We start from the raw sequence: 6,000 nt of genomic DNA, 5'->3' as shown, positions 1-6,000 counted from the left end.
TCAGATCATATGACCGGGACTCCAGGTGTGTTCTCTTCTCTTTCTGAAACCTCCACATCACAAACTATTACACTTGCCAATGGGTCCTCATCTCCCATTTGTGGTGTTGGTAATGTTGACTTGGTTTCTGTCCCCTTATCATCTGTTTTATATGTACCTAAGTTTCCATTCAATCTTATGTCTGTTAGTAAAATAACCAAAGCTCTTAACTGTTCTGTTACCTTCTTTCCTTCCACTTGTGTTTTTCAGGATCTCAAGACGGGGAAGAAGATTGGTGGGGAGCATGAAGCTGGTGGATTGTATTACCTTGACGGCGGTGGATCTTCAATTGCACTTCAGACCTCCCTTACTCCTCTACAATGGCATTGCCGACTGGGACATCCATCTCTCAAGGTTCTCAAGATGTTGGCTCCATCATTGAGTCAGTTGTCAGTTTTACAATGTGAGTCATGTCAGTTTGGTAAACACCGTCGTGTGTCCTTTAGTCCAAGAGTTGAGAGTCGCATGTTGAGTCCTTTTTCTTTGGTTCATTCAGATGTTTGGGGTCCAATCAAAATTGAGTCTTACAATGGGTACAAGTATTTTGTCTCCTTTATTGATGATTGTTCAAGAATGACATGGATTTACTTAATGAAAGAAAGAAGTGAATTATTTTCCATTTTTCAAAACTTTTATGCTGAAATACGTACATAATTTGGTGTTCCAATCAAAGTTCTCCGTTCAGATAATGGTCATGAATATTTTCTTACTGCATTTCAACAGTATTTAGAACAGCATGGCATTATTCATCAGACATCATGTGCTTTCACCCCTCAACAAAATGGGGTGGCTGAACGGAAGAATCGTCATCTTCTTGAAATTGCTCGGTCTATGCTTCACCACATGAATGTTCCTAAACGGTTTTGGAGTGATGCTGTACTCACTGCATGTTTTCTCATTAATCGGATACCCTCTTTTATTCTTCATGGTCGGTCCCCCTTCTCCATCTTGTTTCCCACTTTATCTCCGTTTCCATTAACTCCTCGTGTCTTTGGTTGTGTGTGCTTTGTTCATAATCTGAGTCCTGGAATAGACAAGCTAGATGCACGCTCAATTAAATGTGTCTTCCTTGGCTACTCTCGGACTCAAAAAGGGTACAAGTGTTATAATCCCATTGCCCGAAAGTGCTATGTCTGTCTTGATGTCACCTTTTTTGAGTCTGTTCCCTTCTTCTCCCGTCCTGAAGCACCCTTGTCCTCACCCTTACCTCCTCTTCCCCTTCCTATCAGTGATTCAGTTCCAGAGGCTGTTGTTGGAGTAGACTCATCTCCTCATCCAGTGCAGGTCACCACTGAACGACCACCGATCCGACAAGTGTATACACGTCGAACGACACCGGCCCTTCCTCCTACTTCTACCTCGTCTGCGGATCCTCTCATGGCTCCTATTGCTGAACCTTCAGATCTTGACCTACCCATTGCCTTACGGAAAGGTAAACGTAGTTCTACACTCCATCCCATTTCCAATTTTGTTTCATTATCTCGTCTTTCTACCTCACATCGCCAGTTTGTTTCACTTTTGTCTTCTATTTCCATACCTAACAATGTTCAAGAAGCTCTTAGTTCACCTGGATGGCGGCGGGCAATGGAGGAGGAACTTTCTACTCTTCAACATACTCAAACGTGGGAACTCACTACTCTCCCACTTGGGAAGCATGCTGTGGGCTGTAAATGGGTATATACTGTGAAATACTTGCCAGATGGTAGTGTGGAGCGTCTGAAGGCCAGACTTGTTGCTAAAGGTTACTCACAGTTGTATGGTGTGGACTACATGGAGACATTCTCTCCGGTGGCTAAAATTGGTTCCGTTCGTGTCTTAACTTCTTTGGCAGTTATGTATGATTGGCCTCTCCTTCAACTTGACATAAAGAATGCCTTCCTCCATGGTGATCTAGTGGAGGAAGTATATATGGAGCAACCACCTAGGTTTGTTGCTCAGGGGGAGGGTGGTAAGGTGTGCAAGCTGAAGAAAGCAATTTATGGGTTGAAGCAATCTCCACGTGCTTGGTTTGGGAAGTTCAGTGAAGTGGTGAAGAGTTTTGGAATGAAGCAATGCCAGGTTGATCACTCAGTGTTCAGCTATGACTCAGAAGCTGGGAAGATTTTATTAGTGGTCTATGTGGATGATATTGTCATCACTGGTAGTGATAAATTGGGGATTGGCAAACTAAAGGAATTTCTGCAAAATCATTTTCAAACAAAGGACCTTGGAACATTAAAGTATTTCTTGGGAATAGAGGTTGCCAAGTCAAAACAAGGTGTGAATCTGTGTCAAAGGAAATATGTCCTTGATCTATTGGAAGAAACAGGACTGTTAGGTGCAAAACCGGCTGAGACCCCTATGGAACCAAATGTTAAGTTGAGCAGTGATACAGGAGAAGTATTTGAAGATCCTGGAAGGTATAGACGACTAGTGGAAAAGCTGAACTATCTGACTATCACGAGACCCGACATCTCCTTTGCAGTCAGTGTGGTGAGCCAATTCATGCAGAACCCTCGTATACCTCACTGGGATGCAGTCCTTAGAATTGTGAGGTATCTGAAAGGAGCTCCAGGCCGTGGGCTATTGTATAAACCAGGAGGAAAACTTGAAGTAGTTGGGTATACAGATGCAGACTGGGCAGGCTCAGTGAGTGACAGAAGATCTACTACAGGCTATTGCACATTTCTGGGAGGAAACCTTGTGACATGGAAGAGTAAAAAGCAGACGGTTGTAGTCAGAAGCAGTGCTGAAGCCGAATATAGGGCCATGGCTCACACTACCTGTGAATTAGTGTGGCTGAGGAATCTTCTACAAGAAATTGGGTTTCACATGGATAAACCTATGAAATTGTACTGTGACAACCAAGCTGCACTCCATATCTCTTTCAATCCTGTCTTTCATGAGAGAACAAAGCACATAGAGGTTGATTGCCACTTTGTGAGAGAGAAGGTTCTTGCCGGAGAGATAAATACAGAACATGTGGGCTCCAATGACCAGTGGGCAGATTTGTTTACAAAAGCTCTAAGCTCAGGGAAAGTGAACTATCTATGTAACAAGCTGGGATTATATGACATATATTCTCCAGCTTGAGGGGGAGTGTTAAGATGTGCCGAATAGGGGTAGTTTAGTCTTCTTCTGTTTATTAAGTAACTTGCTTATGTGGCTGTGTTATTAGAGTTACTCTGCCCCACACTTAAGTAAGGGCATTTCTGTCTTTGTAAACATGATTAGAATCTAATATAGATTAAGGGGGTCGACTGGATGGGTTAACCATCAGATTTTCGACAGACCCAGCTTGAGGGGGAGTGTTAAGATGTGCCGAATAGGGGTAGTTTAGTCTTCTTCTTCTTCTTCTTCTTCTTCTTCTTCTTCTTCTTCTTCTTCTTCTTCTTCTTCTTCTTCTTCTCCTCTTCCTGTTCGGACTACTGTAGCAGCAGTTAAAACAGGGTGAAAATGAACTTTGTTAGGAGCTCAATTGGAAATCCAGGACCTTCAGGGATTAGAAGTGTAATCAGGACCAATTGGCTATGCTGACTCCCTAAAGGCTGAAGCATCGGCACTGCTACAAGGCCTAAGACTAGCAAACAAAGCAAATTAGATTGCAGCATATTGAAATATAGGGAGACTCAAAGCTAGTAATATCCTAGATGTGCAAAAACAACCTAGGAGCATGGATCTTGTTGAGACACAAATAAAGGGAATACAAGTGTACAAGAAAAGGCCACATCAGCCTTTAAAGAATGTAACTAACAGCCAACCACTAGAACAAACTGGACAAGTGGAGAGGCGGGTATAACAGAATTGTAACAGCAGTGTATAAATAAGGAAAGGAAGCTAGGAGGGGATTATGGATTTGGGAATACAATCTCTCTTTCTTTCTTTCTCTCTTTCTCTCTCTCTCTCTCTATCTCTATCTCTATCTCTATCTCTATCTATCTATCTCTCTCTCATTCAGGAGGCAGGCTCCCTCGAAAGAGTCCCTGAGTTAGGCAGTCCCTAACAAGTTGGTATCAGAGCCAAGATGCCAAGCACAAGGTCATCCGCAATGGAGAACAGAGTCGACAACATGGAAGGAGAAATGCAAAGAATATCAGCTGACGTCAAAGAAATCAAAGAAAGCTTCGCATCCTTGCTTGAACGACTGGCACAGGCACCACCTACGCCGAATCAGGAAGAGCGTAGTGACACCAGTCATCGAAGTGGATCAAGAACAGCAAGAATCGAGTTTCCCATCTTCACAGAGGGAGATCCCACATCCTGGCTTCTGCGAACAGAAAGATACTTCGATTACCACGACACACAGGGACCTGATCGTGTCCCATTAGCTTCTGCACACCTGGAAGGAGAGGCGATCGTCTGGTACCAGTGGTACTGGCGACGACACCCAAGAGCCACATGGGCAGACTGTAGAGAAGATGGGCCGAATGGCCCATAGGCTGTTTATTCTTTTATTCTTTCTTACTGTTTATGTTCTTGTCTGTAATGGGCCTTACTCTGGGCCCATCCTTTCTATGTTATGTTCTGTATAAATTCTTGCCCAACTAAGGGCCTCCTTGTAATTATTCAAAGTTTATCTTAATAAAATGGTGTTAGGGTGTTAGAGGGAGAGTAAGTTCGAAACTCTCATTCTCTAAACCCTCATTGCAGAACTCTCAAGGTCTGTTTTCTTCATGGTATCAGAGCAGGCCTGAACTTCAGTATTCTAGGGCTGGAAGCTTCAGCTCGTGTTGCCTGATTCTTGGAGGTCATTGGAAGTTGCCCAAGACTCAAATTTCTTGGAGAAGTGGTTCGGTGGCCAGGAAGGATCAGAGAAAAAAAAGGGGAAACAATTCGGTTCCTGATTTGAAGCTTAAATATTGTAAGTTGTGCTCAGATTTCTGGGTTATTTTTTCCTGTTCTGGACTGTTAAACTCCGAAGTTCCTTTGGAAACAGTACAGCTATTCAGCTATCCTTTGATCAGGTTTAATCCAGAGATTTCTGGGTTGTTTTCATTTCTTTTCTGGACTGTCAAGTAGCTGAAATACCTCTGAATCAGTACTGCTGTTTATTGTCCTTTTTGGATTGTTTTTGGGCCCCTGTACGGATTGTTCTTTGGGGCTGTTTTCATCTTTGACAGTGTGGTCTTCTCTATTGCCCACTCTGTGTTTGTAAAAAGGTCTCTTCGACAGTAGGGACTGTTCTCTTCTCTTTTGGGGTACTGTTTGGAAAGTACCTAAATTTTTGTTTAGGAAAGGAGCTTGGACTGGGTGGACAGTGTTTGGTAGTTTTCTGATTTATTCTTGAAGGCCGAACCAAGTTTGTTGGTGTCTCGTGCAGTCAACAAGGTGCTGCCTCTGTTTTTTGGGCTCTCACAGCTTAGGTGTGACTTAGCTTTATGTATTGCTGCTTGAGGCTGGTTTAATACAGCCCTTGTTTATCCTCATTCGGTGTTGTTTGGTTGAAGTTTGCTGAAATCTTATTTGAAGTGGTTAAAAGGATGGACTCATTAGAGATTGAAAACAAGAATGTTGCTGAATTCGGACAGGTTCCGGGAGCCCCTATTGACTCTTTATTGACTGTGACCACAGTCAAGCTAGATGGAACTAATTATCTAGCATGGTCACAATCGGTAAAGATTTATATATGTAGTAGAGGAAAGTGGGGTTTTATCTCCGGGAGCAAGAAGGCTCCCCTAGAAGATGATCCATCTCATGAGAAGTGGATCCAAGAGAACTACACTGTTATTGGGTGGCTTGTGAACTCGATGCAGCCACAGATCAGCCAGCACTATCTATGGATGAATTCAGCAAAGGAAATCTGGGATAGTGTTGCTGAAACTTATTAACAAAAACTAAATGTGGCTAGAGCCTACAAGTTGAGAAGTGATGTGAAGAATCTGAGACAGGGGGAGAAACCATTATCTGTATACTTCTCAACTTTGAAGTCTTTGTGGCAAGAAATAGACTTGATAGAAGCTGTAACCTGGGACACCATTAATG

The sequence above is a fragment of the Nelumbo nucifera genome, chromosome 3 (genome assembly GCF_055504915.1).
Source record: "Nelumbo nucifera cultivar China Antique chromosome 3, China Antique-T2T, whole genome shotgun sequence".
Taxonomy (NCBI): Eukaryota; Viridiplantae; Streptophyta; class Magnoliopsida; order Proteales; family Nelumbonaceae; genus Nelumbo; species Nelumbo nucifera.
The sequence above is the reverse complement of the archived record's forward strand: the minus strand, read 5'-3'. Positions refer to the sequence as shown.